Source organism: Pteropus medius, unplaced genomic scaffold, assembly GCF_902729225.1.
Source record: "Pteropus medius unplaced genomic scaffold, Ma_sr-lr_union100, whole genome shotgun sequence".
In the NCBI taxonomy this organism is placed as follows: domain Eukaryota; kingdom Metazoa; phylum Chordata; class Mammalia; order Chiroptera; family Pteropodidae; genus Pteropus; species Pteropus medius.
Genome location: NW_024340696.1, coordinates 15,887,166 through 15,907,058, shown reverse-complemented (window position 1 = coordinate 15,907,058; position 19,893 = coordinate 15,887,166).

Sequence of the window (19,893 nt, the reverse complement as noted above, 5' to 3'; positions counted from 1 at the left end):
AAACAATTCGACAGTCTCTTTAAAAACTAAACATGCATCTGCCATATGATTCAGCAATTATGATCATGAGCATACATTCCAGAGACAGGAAAACTTATATTTACACAAAAACCTATACATAAATGTTGGTAGCAGCTTTGTTCATAATAGCCTCAAAATGCAAACAACTCAGAAGGCTTTCAATGGGTGAAAGACTCAGTGACATGTAGTGACTCACACCAGCAGTATTACTCAGCAATAAAATGGCATGTAGGAACAAGCTATTGATACATACGACAACTTGTATGAGTCTCTAAATTATTTTGAATGAAAAAAGCCAATCTCCAAAGTTTACAAACTGTATAATTCTATTTATATAACATTTTTGAAATGACAAAATTATAGAAATGGAGAACAGGTAAGTGGTTCCTTTTAATGAGGAAGCAGGGGAGCAGAGTGATTATGGCTGTAAAAGGCAACATGAAGGATCCTCACGGTGATGAAACTGTTTTCTATTTTGACTGTATCCACTTCAACTCTCCATTGTGATTCTATAATATAGTTTTGCAAGATGTTATCATTGGGGGAAGCTGTTAAAGGGTACATAGGATCTTTCTTATTATTTCATATAATTGCATGGGATTCTACGATTATGTCCAAATAAAATGGTTAATTTAAAAAAGTAAAAGAAGATAAGAAAAACGTGTCTAGCAGAGAAGGATATTCCAAATAGAGGTAAAACGGAAGTTAATAACATTTTAGAAAGGATTTGAAAGGCATGAAGGAATAAATAGATTATTGCTCAATGCATGATGTTGGGGGATGATTCTAGATTCAAATTGAGAGATTGTGGCATGACTTCTTCTTTGAAATAATACACTGTTTAGCAGTGAGCATGGAATAGCAGAGCTAGAAGAAATAACTTTAATACCTGAGTTAGTTTTGTTTAGGAAATATAAATCTGAAAATTAGAATCAAGTTCAGTAAAGTGTTTTGGCATTATATTGACAGCCTTCAAATTGATTAATCTTAGAACGATTGAATATTGGTGAACCTCGTGCTAAAATCAATGCTTAGTCCTCTCTATTATGTAAAGCTATACAAGTACATAGCAGTTTGATAATATTTTGTATCATTCTGAACCATAAGATAGAGTATGAACCAATTATCTAATCTTCTTAAAGTGCTATAATAGTTATATTAATGGTGCATACAAAGAAGGTACTAATTTATTTACACAAAATTGTGATAAACAAAGATTGTGACTGATGGCTTCTTAAAACGTGCTTGTAAGTGCATTTTCTGGCTTTTAAAAAGTCCAAATAAAAATGACAACATTGGCTCTGTCTGTATCTAAGCTGAAGCATCCGTCCATCCTTAAGAAGCTGAGTTCGCAATCCAAAAATTAGTCTTCCTAAACCACAAGGCTCCCTAGTTCACAGTGAAGCTGGCCAACAAGCTATCTTTGGTCAAGTTGCAGAGATTCAGCCATCAGAACTGTGCTGACAATTCTAGTGCAAAATGGAATTTGGTATAACCAGCCCATTGCTCTTTAGAATTTGCAATGCTAGCAGGAGCACAATGTCTTTTTGTAGGTAAAGTCAGCAATTGTAGCACTAAAGTGCATTTGGAATGAATAGGAGAGTGGCACTTTTGAGACCATAACTGCATTTTAATGATATAACTTTCTGCTCTCTAAGCAAAGGTCAAATCTGAGAATCAAAACCAGAGGGAAATATTAGAAGAGATGGTGACATTCGTAAATCTTATTTTACCTATGAAAGAAGAAGAACTTAGGAATCGTATATATATAATATCATAAGTTCCAATATTATAATATATATTACATACATATTATATGTCTAATGTCATAAGCTCATATATATTATCGCAGCTCTACTATGTAAGAGACATGCTCTGCTCATACTTTTATGCTCAATTATACTTATAATAAATATATAAAGCAATCTAAAAATGATAGAGAATTATTACTTTAATGAAAAGTTGTGGTATGTATAAATAAGTGAACTGAATTATGATTTGTTGTTAGGAACACACGATACATGTTAACAGAGTATCTGAGAGTGATTTGTGTATCTTCTTAATGAATATTACATCCCAACTGTGGTCCTGGGCCAGCAGCCTTCGTGTTGGTGGAAGTGCATTAAAGACTCAAATTCTCAGATCCCATCTCAGTTGCACTGAATCTTAATCTTCATGTTAAGATCTCTGGTTTGTTTATATGTTAAGTTTTAGAAGCACTGCTCTGTGTTGCATATTCTTGATCCATAAACTGGAGATAATACTTTTTTTTTTTTTTTTACTAAAAGTTATTAGGGTGACATTGGTTAACAAAATCAAATGCTTCAAGTGTATCATTCAACAGAAGGTGGTATGTATATTGCATTGTGTGTTCACCACCCAGAGTTAGATTTCCTTCCGTCACCAAATATTTGACACCTTTTATGCCTACCTTTCCCCTCCCCTCTTCCCTCTCGTAACCACTTTCTGTGTCCATGAGTCTCTGCTTGTCATGATTGTTGCTTTCAGTTTTACGTCCCACATGTAAGTGAAAATATCTTTATTTCAGGATGCTTATGAGTGACAATATGGTAAAATATGTGGAAGTACCTTTTCAGTTTAAAGGGAGAAAAGCCAGGATTAAAATGAGCAATGGGGAGCAAAGAAAAGATAAGCTGTTTGTCTCTGTTAAAAAAAGAAAAAGTAGAGGATGTGTAAGGTTGGGTCAGTTTCTAAACCATCGTCTTTCGGCTCCAAATCTCTGTGGTGCTGGCCATTTTCGGGCCAACTGTCTTACTCTAAGTTTCTCCCAATGCAGAGCACTCTCAGGACATTGGAAGGTTGCATGAGAGCAGAAAGAATAAATTCTTTTTTTGTTTTCGTTCCTGTCGACATCATCTCTGTACCCTTTATCTCAGCAGCGGCTTTGGTTTCCAGCCTCCAGCTTCGTCTTCTTTTGTTTTGATTTAAAAAAAAAAATCGCCTTCTCCAAGTGTTCATAACCCCAACCTCTGCCCTTTTACTCCCAGCCTTAGGGATATTAGCTGCTTCTTGTTGTTATTATCTCTGGTTAAACTTAATGCTTTCTTTTGCTATTTAGCCCTCCAACACAAACATATGAAACTGCCTAGATTAATCATATCTATTGAAATGCTTCGTGTGGTTTTGGTTTCCTTGAATAAATTCTGACTGATATAAAGGTCAACAAGCTGGAATAGCTCATTATAATACATGGTGTGTAAACATATTTTTTTTCAGAAGGCCTTCAAATGTATTATGATTCTTTACTTTTGTAGGATTCGTGGGGTTTTTTAAAATTGTAAATTTTCTCAATCATATCACATATTTTAAAACATTTTGGTATCCTTTAATATACTCTTTGCTACCAACTCACTAATAAAATAATGATAATAGCAAGAATCAAAAGAATAATGACTGACATTTATTAAGCACTTATCTTATTCCAAGTACTTTAAATAGATTTCACATTTAATCCTCTCCACAGTCCTATAAAGTAGATTCCATTATAACCGCAATTTAATAAACTGAGGCTTCTACAGATTAAATAACTTGCCCCAAATCACACAGCAAGAAAGTTGTGAAATTAAGATTTGATCCATTTGTCTGACTACGAAGCCATGAGCTCCCACAGTGTTTTCTTTCAGCCTTGCCATCTTGATTTTTGTTATTCATTCTGCATTTCAACAAACCACCCAACCCATATTAAAGCTGTGACTATTATGCTCCAGGCATTGGAGATACAGAGATAAATTAAACATGGTCTCTGCCCTTAAGAATTTACTGCTTATTTGGAAGAGATTTTAATTTAAAGAAAGAAGTCTGAGAGAGCAGTGGAATGGCTTATATACATTGCTATGGGGTGTACAGTGGGAACAGACTGGTCCATATGAACCAAATTTGTGAGAAGGTCGAGCATTCTTGCAGGAGAATGGGCTTTCCTGAGGATATAAAGGCAGTGGCAGAAATATTCCTGGAATTGCTGGGTTTGGACTCTGTCCCTCCACATAAAGAAATAGCCTCACTAACGTGGTATTTTTGGCTTGCAAGCCAAGAGAACCCAATGTTAGTAAATCTTTTCTTAGATAGAAATTTATAAATTTTTGGCGTAATTATAATATAAATATTCATAACATACTTATTATATTCCAGACATTATTCTATTTATGTGTTATCACTTATTTTTTTAAAATTATTATTATATAAAAAATGTTTTCCTTATTTGATAGATGAAGAAGTGGAGGCACATGTAGACTGAGAAACAAACATAGTCACACAGGTAATAAGGGCTAATAAAGCCCCAGCTCTTAATCACTGCTACCTTTCCAGAGCAGTAATACCATCCTTAGGTATAAAAGGATAGGATCACAATTAGTATTAAATAATGCAGGGGTGGCAAGATCTTATCTGTCCTGGACAGTGTCCCTGGCAGCTGCATGTCTCCTTTCGGAACTTTGGGGAAGCAGAGAAGCTTTCCTGAGATATTCCTTCAACTGCTGCTCACCTGCCTTTATAGTCTCTTCACTTCCCACAATTTCTTATGCTTGGTTAATTAAATCCAGAACTAAATCTAAGCTCAAAAGGTCCTGCTGTGAATTTCTGTGCATGTGAGTGCACACGCACATGTGTGTGAGTGGAACCCACACCTACGAGGAATACTGCACTCCTTAGGCTGAGCTGCATGCTTTCACCTTTCTTTCCCAGCCTCGTAGCACTGTTCTCCTCTTCTATGAGTTAAGCTATCTCTTTCCCTTATAGAAGTCAGCAATCTATTTTAGCCATCTTATGAAAAGGAGGTTACTTGGATGGATTCAGTAAGATGGAAAAGCTATTATAAATTAAGCTGCTTTCTCCATCTCTGCTTCTCTTCTATTTTCTGGATCCACCACTGTGTCAGCTCATTGCCAATGGTACATTCTGTATTTGCTGAACTAGCTCTGAGAGGGAGCTAGAGAGAGATGCATGTTTCATTTCTGTCACCCCCATTTGGCAGACCCTTTTTACGCAGGCCACCTCATGGGTCACCTAGATGGCGACTGATGAGCCTTTGAAAAACGGGTCCAGCACTCATTCATTAACTGGGTGGATGTGCAGGCCTCTGAGAGCCCCCTTGGTGGCATAGCTCCCAGTTTCCTAACAGTATTCCAGAGGGTTACTCATGGAACTAGAGCAAATGCAAACCCCTAACTAGATAACAGTCTTTCCCCCTGCCCCAGCTTCTAATACTGGTTAGACCTTGTCACTTTGTTCTTAGCCCTGCAGGCTCTAGTAGCCAACAGGCTCTGGTAAGCATCTCCTTCCTATGAAAGGAAAACACCATGATTAGTATGAGTAGTACAACCTGAACTGTCCTCCCAGCTCCACATAAGGGAACCTTATTACTTTTGTATGATTCCACTAAAATGCCACTTCTTCCATGAAGATGCTTGATGAAAGAGACAAAGTGAAAATTTTCTGTTCCACAGAAGAGGCCCACGTACAATGAGAGGAAGCATGGTTTGTATTCTCAGAGTGTTAGGACAGGGACCAGCATGGCTTAGGAGCTCAAAACATGTTTGTTGATTGAAAAAAATGAGTGAGTGCAACTTTTTGATTTGGTTTAGTTAATTTATCTTAATGTGTTTTGTTAGGATTTAGAGAGCAATGTTTCATCCTGACTTCTATTACCTTATTAGAGAATCTAACTTTGGTATTCTTACTTAAATGTTAAAACAAAAGGAAAACAACATTCATTTGGGAGTTTGTATCCATTAAAGCATGTTGAGCTTTAATGATTATTCTTTTATTTTCCAGTTACATGCAAACTATGGAATTAATAATCCATTCAGAAGTTTCCGGGGACTAATTTTAGGGTGTCATTTATGGTAGTGTTAGGCACCTTTTTTCCCCCATCACAAAACATCATAAATAATAATATGCATAAGGTACACTGGGGTTAACAGAAGACTCTGCCCCAGTCCCTTGGCTGACCCGGGAGATGAGGAAAGAGTATATCAGTACGCCCATCACCCACTGCAGTAGCATGCTGGGCACCCAATAGGAGAGATTTGATTACATTATGGACAATTTAGAACCCTGCCTTCTCATATTTTTTTTTAAACCAGGAACTATTATTCAGCCACCTTTAAATAATATTGTGTCAAATTGAGATGCATCTTCCCTACATATAGTAAATGTGTTTCAGGAAATCGAGAGCCAAAACTTGGAGGAAGACAAATTTCTGAATGATCCCCAATTCCCAGAGAAAACCTTTACAGGTAATAGATGCTCAATAAACACTGGTCGACTTAAAGCGCATCATCTGCCCTAGTGATTTCCCATCCTGTTCTTTTCTCTTTTCATGCTGATAGAATTGGATATATCCTTTGTATCGGCCCTGGTACATTGCAGATATCTTCAGGTGTGGACCACTTATCCATCGTAGGGTGCTCCAGCCTTGCCATTTATACCCGCCATTTGCAAGTTTTTTATCAGACATGCATGGCCTCATTTGTTTCTGTACTCAGCTCCTTTTCCTTTTACGCAGGATCTGTGGCAGGCACTAATTGTTTCATATCCCACAAAAATCTCCCTTCTGCCTTCTTCCTTAAAACAGTCACCTGATATTTTTCTCAGAAGAGGTGGGCTAGATTATTGGTCTACAGATAAGTACATCACTATAATGAGGAGAGTAGGTCTCTTGGGAAAGACTTTTGCTCAAAGAAGATGAGAAGAAGGAAGTGACTCTATAATTTGAACCATCCTATGCTTCCTGCTTTTGAATACAATGTGAGGATGAGATGTTCAGATGCTGCTTCTGCAATCATTTTGCAATTATGAGGGAAAGGCCAAACAAATCGCAGATATGCCATTGGAGGTTCCAACTTTGCTGAGCCAATAAAACTTTACAAGCAGTTGTCAATCTCCAAATGTTATGTTAGATGAGAAAAAGAAAGCACTATATTTTAGGTCCTCTTAGTCAAATTTTATGTTATTTGAAGCCGAACCACATGATGATTAATGGATGATGTATGGTTTATATAGTCAATATACTATTTCCCTACGATCTCCCATAAAAAATACTTGTGATATTTTCTATTTTAGAATTCTTCAGATTGAGATTTCTTGATAGGCGTTGACCACAAATTTTTTAATTTAATTTAACAAATGTTAAATTAAAATTTTAATATTTAATTCAATTGTTTGCTATATCATTCCTTTGTTAGACTGTGAGTTGATCAAGAACGACGTCTTACTTATCTTTTCATGTCCAGTATTTTGATGAGATATATAATAAATATTCAGTAAGTTCTTCTTGAATTAAGTTTTTCTTCCTGTATGCCATCGTATTAGACATTGTATTAGATGCCACAGACACAAATATGAGTATAATATGCTGACTTCTCTTTAAAAAGAAGTATTTCATAACTTAGATGATACTTGCACTTTTCCCCCCTTTCCTAGATGTTATAAAAATAATTTGAGGGCAGAGTCTGTGTCTTCTTCATTTATAGATCATGTTATAGATCATAAAATTCCTAGCATACCTAGGGTCTTATATCTCTAAAGTCCTAAGAATATGTAATGAAACTTAATAAATATGGGTCAAATATCTCCATAACTGCCTACCCCATTATTATAGCTGGTTCTATTTGGTTGAGTTACTTTTATCATACTTCTCCCATGTTTTATTTTCATACTTTTTTCCTCTTACATTCATTTTAAAGCTTATCAGTCTATTCCATATACAGTTTCGATTTTTCTCTCTCTCTCTCTCAAGACAAGGATAAACATTTCTATGCACAGTCTACATCTATTATTTAAAGTCTTGACAATGTTATTATTTGTCTCATAACATGACATTTCACAAGTACCTTTTATAGCTGTCCTTAGAAATCAGTATAAGTAAGTTAGAGAACATAATTTTGTTTCTAGTCTTCTTCTTTGGGTTTTTACATGAACTGAACACCTTTTTTATTATTTTGTTCTTTTCCCAAACTTATTGCCCTTTACAATTGGTAAGAAGCAAGGCTAGTAGTTGTCAGTTCTAGCTGGAAAATGACCAGAGTGGTTTGAAATGACATTTGATGGTACTTGTCTATGATAATAAAAATAAAAATAAAAATAAGTTGTCCTTACCAAAAGATGATTGTACCTGACAAGTAAAGCTTGTGGCTTATTAATAATTAAAAATATTTTTGTGTTCTGCTACTGGTGGAATATTTAATCGCTTGTTCAGTCAATACCAATATACCATTTATTATTCATTAAAGATAAATGTAGTGTAATGGTCCTGAATTGCAATGCGTTACAATGAGATTACGAAGGACATAAAGTCGATTTATTATTTAGGAATTGATTAAAATTCTCTACTGATCTCAATGACTAGAATAAACCACCAGCTCTCCATAGTGACAAATAATTTTAATTTAAAAATGCTATTTAACTACCTGGGGGCTAGTTTTAACTAGTATTTAGGTAAGGACAGGAACTCTAAGGCAGTGAATAAAGTGAAGACTCCGCTTCAAGGGTTAATGTGAGTTTCTTAGAGAAGATGCGACACCCAAGAATGAAGCCTACATCTTCCCGGCACACTTCATTTTTAGTGCAATACTGTCTTAGGCTCTCGCTCTTAGCGCATACTGTGCTGGGTCGTTATAGTTCAGCCAAATTTCATTCAAGAGCTTTGTGTACAGATGACATTTTCCCATCTCAGGTAGAGTTGGTCGAGTTTTTTTAAAGGCCTTATGAATGATTCATTTCCTTTTCTCTGTAGTTCTTTTGACTCTTTATACGCAGATTATGGCCAAGTATCGGGAATGGATGGGTTTTTCTTCGATTCTGTTTCTTTCTCTTGTCTTCTGTGCTACCAGAAGTGGAGACTTGCAGCTGAGAAGTCACTTCTCCCCTCTTTTCAGGACCTAAACAGTCGTTTCATTACAGATTATGTCAGGTAGCTAGTCAGACATGAGTAACAGGGGGAACAAAGGAATATGGGGCCAGCCTAGAGACCTCCCAATGGTAGTAGAATTCTGGATAAGTGCATGCGCACTAGGCAAAGAGTTATAGAGCAGCCAAGTGTCAATCGAAATGACCTCACCTGACAATCACCTAGGAACGCCTTTGGAAACACTCATCACGGCTCAGATATAATGCAGATATTCCCACTTCTGGGGGAATGTTGTGGTGATAGTTGTTGTTGGTTGTTGTTACAGTGCTCTATTACAGCTCTTTGCTAAAACCATGTGCCTCCTTGGGGCATGCTTTGGATTTCTGAAATATACTTTTAATAAATCTTTTCTAAATCTCACTGACTTTTGATTCTTCACTGTGTCAATAAGGAAGAACCAAGGAAAAATGCTCACTACACTTCTGTGCCAATATCCCTAACCTCCTTGCCATTGAGGTGACACCCAAGTTCAAACCAGCCCCAATGGTAACAACTATACCACCTGCATACTTTAAAGGCATTTTACTCTTTCTATTAAAGTAATGTCAGAAGACGTAGTGAGAGAGAGGAAGACAAAATGTCTATTCTAAATAAGGACAGTCTCCAGAATTTCTCCACTAGATTCATGTCCTATTTATGGCTGATCTAATAAGACTGGGTTTTGATTTAGGTCAAATTCTATTGTCTTTGAGAATAGATGGACTTGAGCCTTAGTATGTAATAAAGAGGACTTCTCAGTATCCCAGGGCATTGAAAATTCATAGTAACAGCTGCAATCAAGAAGCTTATGTTCCAGTGCATAAATAATCATATGCTTGTTCCTTGCTGTGGGGAATCATTTGTGTGTCTTTGGAAAAGAGTTCAAATAGCATCCTGATACATAAGAATGATATAATGGGAGAGGATTAGTATGCCAATCCTCAAACTGTCTCTTGGTAGCAGTAATATATTAAATCCAAGGCTGGATAAGAAATTCCTGATTTTAGAAATATTTATTGAGTGACTACTGTATGCCAGATACAGTGTTAAACTTGAAGCCAATTATGTGATGACGATATGATTTAAAGGAAAAGTGCGCATGCACTTATCCAGATTCAAGGAAAATAAAGAAATACTCTCACTGATAAAGGAACAGATTTTATGTGACAATTCTCCAATGTTAGAATATAAACTATTTTAAAATGAGACAATATTTAAAGATATCGATGTTTGATAGATATTTATTTTGTTAGATTAGGGATGTTGTATGTAATCTCTACTCTGTCTTATCCTAAGTCTTGAATAAATTTTGGGGCCCTGTAACAGATTTGGGGGAAAGTGTCCTTATGCTATTCTGGGTTGCAACTAATTACCTTCATTTTTCTAAAACTTCTCTTCTCAAAGCAATTGCAGGTGCATGCTTATAACTGAGCTCTCGTCAATGTTAAGAGGAAAATGCACTTGCAACGCAGTAAATTCTTACAATAATTCCCTGAAAGAGATCAAATGTTTGGGTTTGTTTCACAGTGATTTATCTAATATTCTCAGGTGTGAATCAGGATGCATTTAATTGATTCAGAGAGCTTTAATACATTACATTTTAAGCTGCTTCTCCTGCCCCCTGTGTTCATTTATTCATTCCAGTCCAAAAGAGTTGACACAGTTGGTTAGCTTTCTATTATGAAGATTGCCAATTAGATGCTTAAACTGATGACTCAGATTCCTTTAAAGCCATTTTTAAAACTTTTGTATCATTTCGGGTTCCAAATATTCTCTGGAGATTGTGTGGGGACTTGGTGTTGGTCTCGCTGTACCTGTGCCAGTCTCAGAGACAATGGATCTGCTTTCCAAAGATAAACTTTATTTTCCACCTATTTTACATTCTTTCTTTGACTAAGATTCTCAGAGTATCCAATGAAGTGGGATTTAAAATTACAGCCCTTCCCCATAGTTTGGATTAGACCTATTCATTAAATAATATGTACTGTATTCCTTTAAGGTGCCAGATACTGTACTACATACAGTCATATAGCTGTGAGCATGGAGGAAAAGTATTCCATTCTTACAGAGATAATCATCCACTGGGAGAAGACCAGAAGCAGTGGGGAAAGCAATCAGATACAGCAATTAGAATTTTTCATAGTGATAAATCCTATGAAAATAATTAAACCAGAAAGTGTAGTGCAGAGTTGTAGGGTATCCATTTAGATCTCGTAGTGAGAGTAAGCTTTTATGAGGTAGTAATACTCGGAGAAGTCAGAATGACATGAAAGAGCCATTTCTGCAAAGATCTGGGAGCAGATAGGACATGTGCAAGTGCCCTAGGATAAGAACACGTTTGCACGTTCCAAGGGGCAGTGTGGTTAGAAAAGCATGAGTGAGATGGAGTGCTTCAGCTTTGTTCGCAAGTATCAGGCCTTGAGCCAAAGGCTCTGTGCATGCACCTATTAGAAAGTAAAAACCTAGGAAGCAGAAGTCAGGCACAAGGAGAATGGAGCATGGAAGCAGGAGAGCCCAGTGCAAGGATGTGTTATTGAAGCTGAATGCTAAGAGTGACTGTTTGCTCGATCTTGAGAAATCATATGACACATGAACTCAAAGAGAGAAAGGGAGAAAAATGATCCACCAGCAATTGATCCGGGGTTTGCACGCTGGTATTACGCTCCTCGCTTCTGGGATGTACGTGCTTAAGCAGTAGGAGGGCCGCTTGTTTTCTCACACTCCAGCGTTCATAGAGAAGTCCTGAGGCAGGAGGTGTGAGGCACACTGGGGGGGCATGAAGGAAGTTGCTGTTGAGTTGCTCCTGTGTGAATTCCGTCAGGGCCCACCGAGAGCTGGTGTCCACAGTGGCAGCTCAAACACGAGACAGAAAGGATCAGAAATGGCATACTTGTCATTTTTTTCAGAGAATGACATTTAGATGACTTAGTAAAATTAATCAAGTGCCAGCAACTTAGAGTTATGGTACAAAGTCTTAGAAGTCTAAGATGTTATGATACGAACTGTATATTTTATCCTAAATATGTTAGGTAGAAACTAGAGATTATTAATCTGGGTAGTGGCACAATCTGGTCCATATTTTAAGCAGCTTACTCTGGGTTTCATGTGGAGAATTGCTTGTCAAAGGGTAAGAATGGAACAGTTCAGAACAGTAGTCAGCAAACTATGAACCATGGGTCAAATCCTGCCCATCTCCTGTTTTTGAAAATAAACAGATATGGGAACATAGTCACATTTACTTATTTCCATATTATCTATGGTGTGTGTGTTTTTTTGCACTATTTCAACAGAGTTTAGTAAGTGCGACAGAGATCATATGTCCTGCAAAGCCTAAAATACTCATTATTTGAACACTCACAGAAAGTTTGTGCACACTGAATTACAGAAATCTTCCTAGAGCATAGTCTGCCCGTGCCACTCTCTTGCCCAGGATCCTTCAGTGGTTATCTGCTCTTTGGTTTGTCTTTAGGATGTATTACTACAATGACATTGATTAATATATAATAAAATTTTGCTTGAAATGCAAATCTTTCTTTTTCAAATACATATAGTTTTCTACCTGCCATGTTATTTATCTTATCCAAAGTTCAGCAGTGTAATAGGCAGTATAACTAGTGCTTTGTATGTTAAGTGTATTAGTCAACTTTCTTACTGTTAAAAAAAATCTTGGTCTCTTATAAGAACAAACGTTTCCTTTCTCTCCCAACAATTGTCAACAGTCATGGCTGAAATGCTGAAACTCTGACCTATGCCCATTCTCACTTTGGGATCCAAGCAGAAGAAATAGTCACTATTTGGGATATACTGCTTTTCTGGCTGACAGGAAGAATAATGACTTGTGGAAACTCACAAGGCTTTTTAAAGCTTTTGTTCTAATGATACACACATTACATCCACTTATATTCCATTGGTCAATGGATACCCATGACCAAACCCAGCCTCAATGGGGAGAGATGTGCACTGTTTTGTGGTGAGGTGGACACTGCACATCATCATCACATTTTAACAGTTATACTCCTTCAACAGGAAAGGTTTGAGGAGGGGAATTATTGATGTGCCTGTTATCAATATGTGCCTGTGTATTGTCTTAGCTCTAAATCTACACTCTATTGCTTTACTTCGTGCTTGATGCTTGAGCTGAATGAACCATGCAAACATTTCTCTTTGGCCAGCGAGCTCAATGTTAGGCTTTGTCGATAGAGGGCGCTGGAGGGATATTGCAAAGCCATAGAGGGAGCAAAGGGATTTTCTTCCTGTGTAAGGCGGCCAGATTTAGCAAACAAAATAAAGGGTGCCTGGTAAATTTGAATTTCAGATACATAATGACTTCGTTTGTAGTATAAGTATGTAACACATATTGCATGACATATACTTACACTCAAATTTTATCCATTGTTTATTTGTAAATTTCACTGGGCGTCCTGTGTTTTAACTGACAACTCTATCCTGGTTCCAGTGAGCTGTTTTTGTTTTGTTTCGTTTTGGTTTTGGTGTAGTAGACAGAGGATGAGTATGTTGGAGGCATGGCAGCAGTCACAGCAAAGGCTCATAGGTCAGTTGCTACCTTCGCCCTCCAGCTACTTAATTGCCTGCAGGATTCCTGGCGAGGCAGCAACACCCTCTTCAAAACCTTTGATCCCAGTCTTGAGGTGAATGACTCTTCTAAGCAGTCCCTTCCTTGTCGCTCTCCCCCAGCCTAAGAGGTAGTCAGTGCTGCCTGCTTGTGCTACTTGTATGCCCCTTAGAGTCCTTTTTAATCCTTTTTCATTAAAGGTTAACTACCTTTTGCTAATTTACAGTTACTTATACTAAAATTTCCCTGTTCAAATTACTGATGTGGTTTCTCTGTCCCGGAAAGACCTTGACTAATACAACTGGAGACAATAATGAAATCTACCACAGAAGATGCTTTAATGACCAACCAATCTATGAGGAAATATTTTACCCCATTTTACAAATAAAGACTCTGAGCCTTAAGGAATTCAAGTAGTGAATGAAAATCGCAGACCGGTTGAGTAATGAAGATTTGATGCTAACATATGACTCGTGGTTATTCTTTTACACCTTTAATTTGCCCTATCTTTTGAGCCACTAAATAGAAGGTTATGTCAACATTTACTCCAAATAATTAATATGCATCTTTGAAGTTATTAGCTGGTAAAATGATGCCTGCTTTTGTGTCCATGCCTAGTAAATGTGATTAGTCATTGTTTCGGTAGTATAACATTTTATAGGTGAAAGATTTGAGTAAAAAAGAATCAATAATTAAGGGAAAATTACTGTTATGGGTTGTATTGTGCCCACTCCAAATTTCATAGGTTGAAGTTCTTTTCCCCGGTACTTCAAAAGGTAACCTTGTTTGGAGATAGGACCTTGTCACAGGTCATCAAGTTAATGGGAAGTCATTAGCATGGGCCCTCATCCAACATGGCTGGAGTTCTGCAATAAAGGAGAATCTGGATACAAATATATACATAGAGGTATGTGATGCGAGGAGACATAGGAAGAAGAGAACCATCTGTAAGCGATGAAGAGAGACCTGGAGGATTCTTCTCTCAGGACCCTTACAAAGAGTCAATTCTGCCAACCCCTGATTTTGGGCTTCTAGCCTACAGAACTATAAGGTAATATATGTCCATTGTGTAAGCCACCCAGTCTATGAGGCTTTGTTATGGCAGCCTCAGCAAACTAACATAATTACTATCAAGTTTTGTCCTATTTTATAGGAAGATGTTGTTGAATTTTCTCTTCTGATATTTTTCTAATAATGGAAAAGACATCAATGTTGTTTTACTTTTCTGGGTTTTTTTTTGTTTGTTTTTCATTTTTTTTTTAAATGAAAATGGCGCAGATTATAGCAGAACTGGCTGGAGATGTGGGCAGTAAGACCGCATAACCCCACAGTAAACTCAGAGCCTGATATAGGGATTAAATTTTACTAATTCAAGTCATAATTCTTTTCTCGACACCTTTGCTATCATAAGTGGGGGTCCATAAACCTGAAGTATTAGCTTCCCTTGGGACTTCATTAAAAAGGCAGAATCTCAGGCCTCACCCCAGATTTACTGAATTAGAATCTTTATTTTACCAAAATTCTTAGATGATTATTATTAACATTCAAAATTCTGAACACCAGGTAAAAAAGAAAAAAATTCTTAGAATTTACTTTTCTTTTTATTTTTGAAAATTTCTAAAGTGATATTCCACATAGCTGGAATTAGCTTGTTGGAAGCACTAGAAATGTTTAGCAGGTCACAAGTACATCTATTTGATTCACAGCTGATTTAAAATCAATTACCTGAAGCTGAAATGTCTCTCAAAATTCAATAATGTGATAATTGCTCTTAATTGTTTCACTGTGACTTTCTCATGCCTACTGGTAACATGCTTGGATCTTAATAAATGGGCTCTCAAAAATAGGAAGAGCCTTTCACTTTCCTACTGCCAGATGCAAAAAGACATATGTGACATCAAATTAGCTTGTAGCTGTAATATATGGATATTTCGACATTGTTGATAAATAAACATCAATTAAAAATGATGCAAAAGAAAAAAACGGAGAGACTTCTAGCTCCATTAACCTGAGTTGTCACCCTAAGATTCACCTTTAATAATATTCATCAGCAGAATTCTCACAAAAGACTTAATTATTTTCTGCTGAAGGTAAAATTTTGAGTCCATTTCATTTGTGTCTTTATTTTAGATTATTTTTTTTTCTGATGTAAGGGGAAGCTTACTTTCTTTTTGTCATTGAAGCTTGGGAACATGGGAGGGTTGTCCTTTATCCTCTGGTTGCAAAATACATTCAGAAAAAGAATTAAAACCTCAACATTTTTATCTATCAGATTTAGAGATACAAAATGTTGGGAAGAAGACATTCTCATTCATTACTACTTGGAGTATAAATTCATAACAAAAAAAAAAGGGAATCTGGCAATATTTACTAAATTTGTAATTGTACAGGTCTTTTGATATTGCAACTAGACTTCTAAATGTATTCTATAGATGTACTTGCATAGTCAAAATTACATGTGAACAAAGTTATTTATTGCAGCATGATTTGTAAAGTCAAACATTTAGAAAATCCTAAATGATTATGAATAAGAACTGGTTAAATAAATTTTAGCAAACTAAAAAAATAAAACACTCTACAGTTACATAAAATGACAAAGTTCAGTATGTAGTGTTTACTGGTTATATGTATTTTTGAGTGAAAAAAAATCATAAAATCTGTTTTGTATATTGCTATTTTTATATAAAAAAAGATTGTGTCATTTTAGCTGCTCATATATGCATAGAATATCTGGAAGGATACAGAAGCAACAAAAACAGGTAGGGAGAAGATATAAAGGAGAATGAGAATAATACCTTATACTCTAATTTGCTTTTTGGTTGTGGAAACATTCAAAAAGAAATTTAAAAACAATAACAACAACAAAGATTACATCTCATAGCAATAGCTACAAAACCAATTGTAACATTTTATAATATCAGATCAGGATTGGAAGGCTGTAGAATAATAGTCTGGTTGCTGCTATACGGTCTGCTAAAGCCGATGCCAAAAGGCCGATGCCAAAATTCCTCTAACTTAAGTTTAATATTGAAACTAAGCAAGGTATTTGTTTTAAGCTTTTCATGGAATAGGTACACACAGCAAAATATTCTGGGATGACTTTACACTTGTTCTGAATTATAATGAACATAGCCATCTTAATCTATTGTGCTTGTTCGGTTCCTACAGTGTTCAATGGCTGCACTACCAAGCTGGGTAAATTCCAGTGGGGTAAACTGCATGAATTGTGAGAGATCTCCACTGTCCCAAAGAACTTATATGTGGTTCTGTTTTATGCCTCAAGGCCCCTTGGCCAGTCCCTACCCTCTAGTAATTAAATTCGCAACATGCTTCCTTTTCAGTATGGCAAGCTGCAGGTGTTAGCCACCCACAGAACACCCTCCCGCTGATGATTAGCCAGCACTAATTTCCTGCAAGAATATTCTCCATAGATAATGCAGGTTATTAATTCAGATGGAAATATTAGACTCTCATTTGAAAAAAAATGCTTTCTAACCATTTCTGAGTACTTGGAGAAACAAATCAAAACAGAGTAGAGAGATAATGTAATAAATAAGCTTTTGCGAAGGTGCTGTATACAATCTTGGGTTTATTCACTGATAGAACTATATAAATCCCTTTCCTCCTTACATTTATGAAGACATAAGTTCATACAGACCGACTATTTTCTCTCATTCAAACATACCATACTGTTTTGCCTTTCTGTGTATGCCTTTGAGCATTTCATTTCCTCTGAGTAGAAAGCCTTCCTCCCACTCTCCCACCCCCATCTGTTTTCCGAACGCCTACTTATCTTGCAAAATAGATAGAGCCTTCTCAGTGACACCTTCTGGGATCAGCTCCTCTGTGTCGCCCATGGAATCCGTCCCCCTTTCATCTGTGCTGTTGCTATTTGAACATACCCTCTTCTTGCAATGATGGCCCAATATTGAAATTATTTGTTTCTATACCTCGAGAACACATTTTCATAAATTTTTAGATGTGTTTTAATAAGAGACATATAATTTTCAGATTTGCACATTTGATTCTTAGAAAAGAATAGACTACAAATATGAAATCACAGTTACACAGTTCATGATCCACTCTTACTAAAAAGTACACTTATTTGATACTGAGACTGTCTCACAAAATTATAACTTATTGTAGCTTAGAAAGTCTACGAAGGGGCATTCCTATCTAAGAAAGAGTGTGCTTTCAAGAGCTCCCATACATGCTCCCATCTCCACTTCTCTCCAAGTGGAAGGAGCACTGTTTTGATTGGGGAGACTCCAGAACATACATTGGGCCATGTATATGACAGTACGGATCACCAGGCTGCAAAGGGTCAGCACATAACAGTAGATTTCTGTTTCTGCCTCTTCTCTGTTTGAACTGGCATGTGGTGCACGCCTACATTCTAATTTAGATTTAGTCCCTAGGCTCATTTACTTAGTCTAATCTGACTCACCAGAGATTTTCATTGATTAGTGAGCCCGAAAAGTAACTTGGGAATTGACATTAATTTGCTTTAATTTTTTGTGTTTTATATTCTTTGAGAACCTTGTGAGGCTGAGGAGCAAAACAGCCTGAGACAAGAATCTGAAACTTCCGGCTTCCTTACATTATATACTCCAATAGTATCCCATTCTCAACCTTCCTTCTGAAATATGGATAATTCTTTAGTCTCTTAAATGAGTATTACAGAAGATTTCTAGTAGATTTGTTTCTTCTTTAAAATATTTTCATGCCATCAATTCAGATATATATTTGGAAACCTCTTAAAAGTTTGAGTTGGCATGGGCACCTTCAGGCTAGGATTGTCCATGGAGCCTACCACTGTTCATTGATCTATGAGTAGAAATTCAGGATCTGCAAGTATAGGAATTCTGTGATAGCATATTAGTGCGGTCAGAATGTTGATGCCTGGGGTAGGAATAAGAATGGGTGGACATTGAGACCTCTCAAGTATACGTTATCCACCAAGGAAATTCTCAAAAATTCTTTCTCAAGGCTTCAAGGCCTGAGAGTTGACAACAAAGGTGATGTCTTCAATTCTAGCACAAAACTGAGCACAGATTAATCATTCAATAAAACCTTGTTTATTGATGGATTGCAGAGTTGAATGCTTTGTCTTTTTAATCGCTGACATAGGTGTAAAAGGGTACTCTAATTTATGAAGTTTGAAGGGTTTTGTTTTTTTCCTTTACATCCTCAAGGAACTTTGCTGAAGAGTCTAGAAAATTTTATTCTAAAAACCTGGAGACAATTTGTACCACCAAAGAGATGTATAGCACTGGTGAAACCCTAAAAAGAATATGAAACCTGGAAGTGTGAAACAAAGATGTGTTTAAAACTTAATCTTATACTTATTCCCAGGAGCTTTGACAATAGCATCATTTTATAATCAAACATAGAAAGTTTTTAAAAAACCCCTACAATTGACTTTATACCCAGGCTGATCCATGTAGCTCATTTTAATATCAAACTTCAGATGTAAAAATGTTTTAAGCAAATATCTAACAAGAAGTCACTTATAAACAAGTCAACATGCAGGATCATATAATAAAAATATTTCTTCAGCAAGAAATGGCCTTTTTATGCAGAACTCAGAAAGACATGCATGCCACAGATTCTTAAAGACAGGGATGGCTTTGTCTCCTCGGCATGCATGTGTCTAGATTAATAATTTGGAATTATGATGTTTTTCCAGAACCAGATGTCTGTGTGTATTCACTTGTAAGTGGGTATGCAAAGGTTATAAACTGAATTTTCTCCCACACCATTTTTGCTTCGTCTTCATAGAATTGATCTGCTCAATGATTGTTACAATAGAAAATATTTCTAATTAGTTGCCAATTAGAATTGAGAATCATTGCATTATTTATAAAACCTGAATTTTTGGCTACATTAAAAAAAATATTTACAAGATCTGGCCACCTAGCGTCTTCATCCTTTTAGGAATCAAGAGGAACTGAGTCATGCCTGTCCCTTCGGAACAGGCATATTTTTCTCTAAGTTTGTCACAGTCCCATCAATTCTCCATTAACTCCACTGCACTAACATTCAGAATCAGTTGTCATTTTCCATGGAACCTAGTCATTGCTTTTCTTATGTTTCAATTAAAATAAAAATAATTATTGAATTCATGCTTTCTATGAGAAAAACAAAAGCAAGAACAACAAACAACTGAAGTTCAGTGGAGAGAGCAAGGGTTTTTTACACAAAGCTTATTTTATTGGCCCCTTTAAACAAATGTGTTTGCAAACTCCTGGTATAAAACCTCCCAAGAATGTGTCAGTTATGAAGAAAAATACAACCCAAATATTAACTACATTTCCTTAGTTATTTCCATCAAAGCAGCTTTTGAATTAGAGTAATATCATGAAGGGGCCATACCGTGCTGGAGTTAATGCTC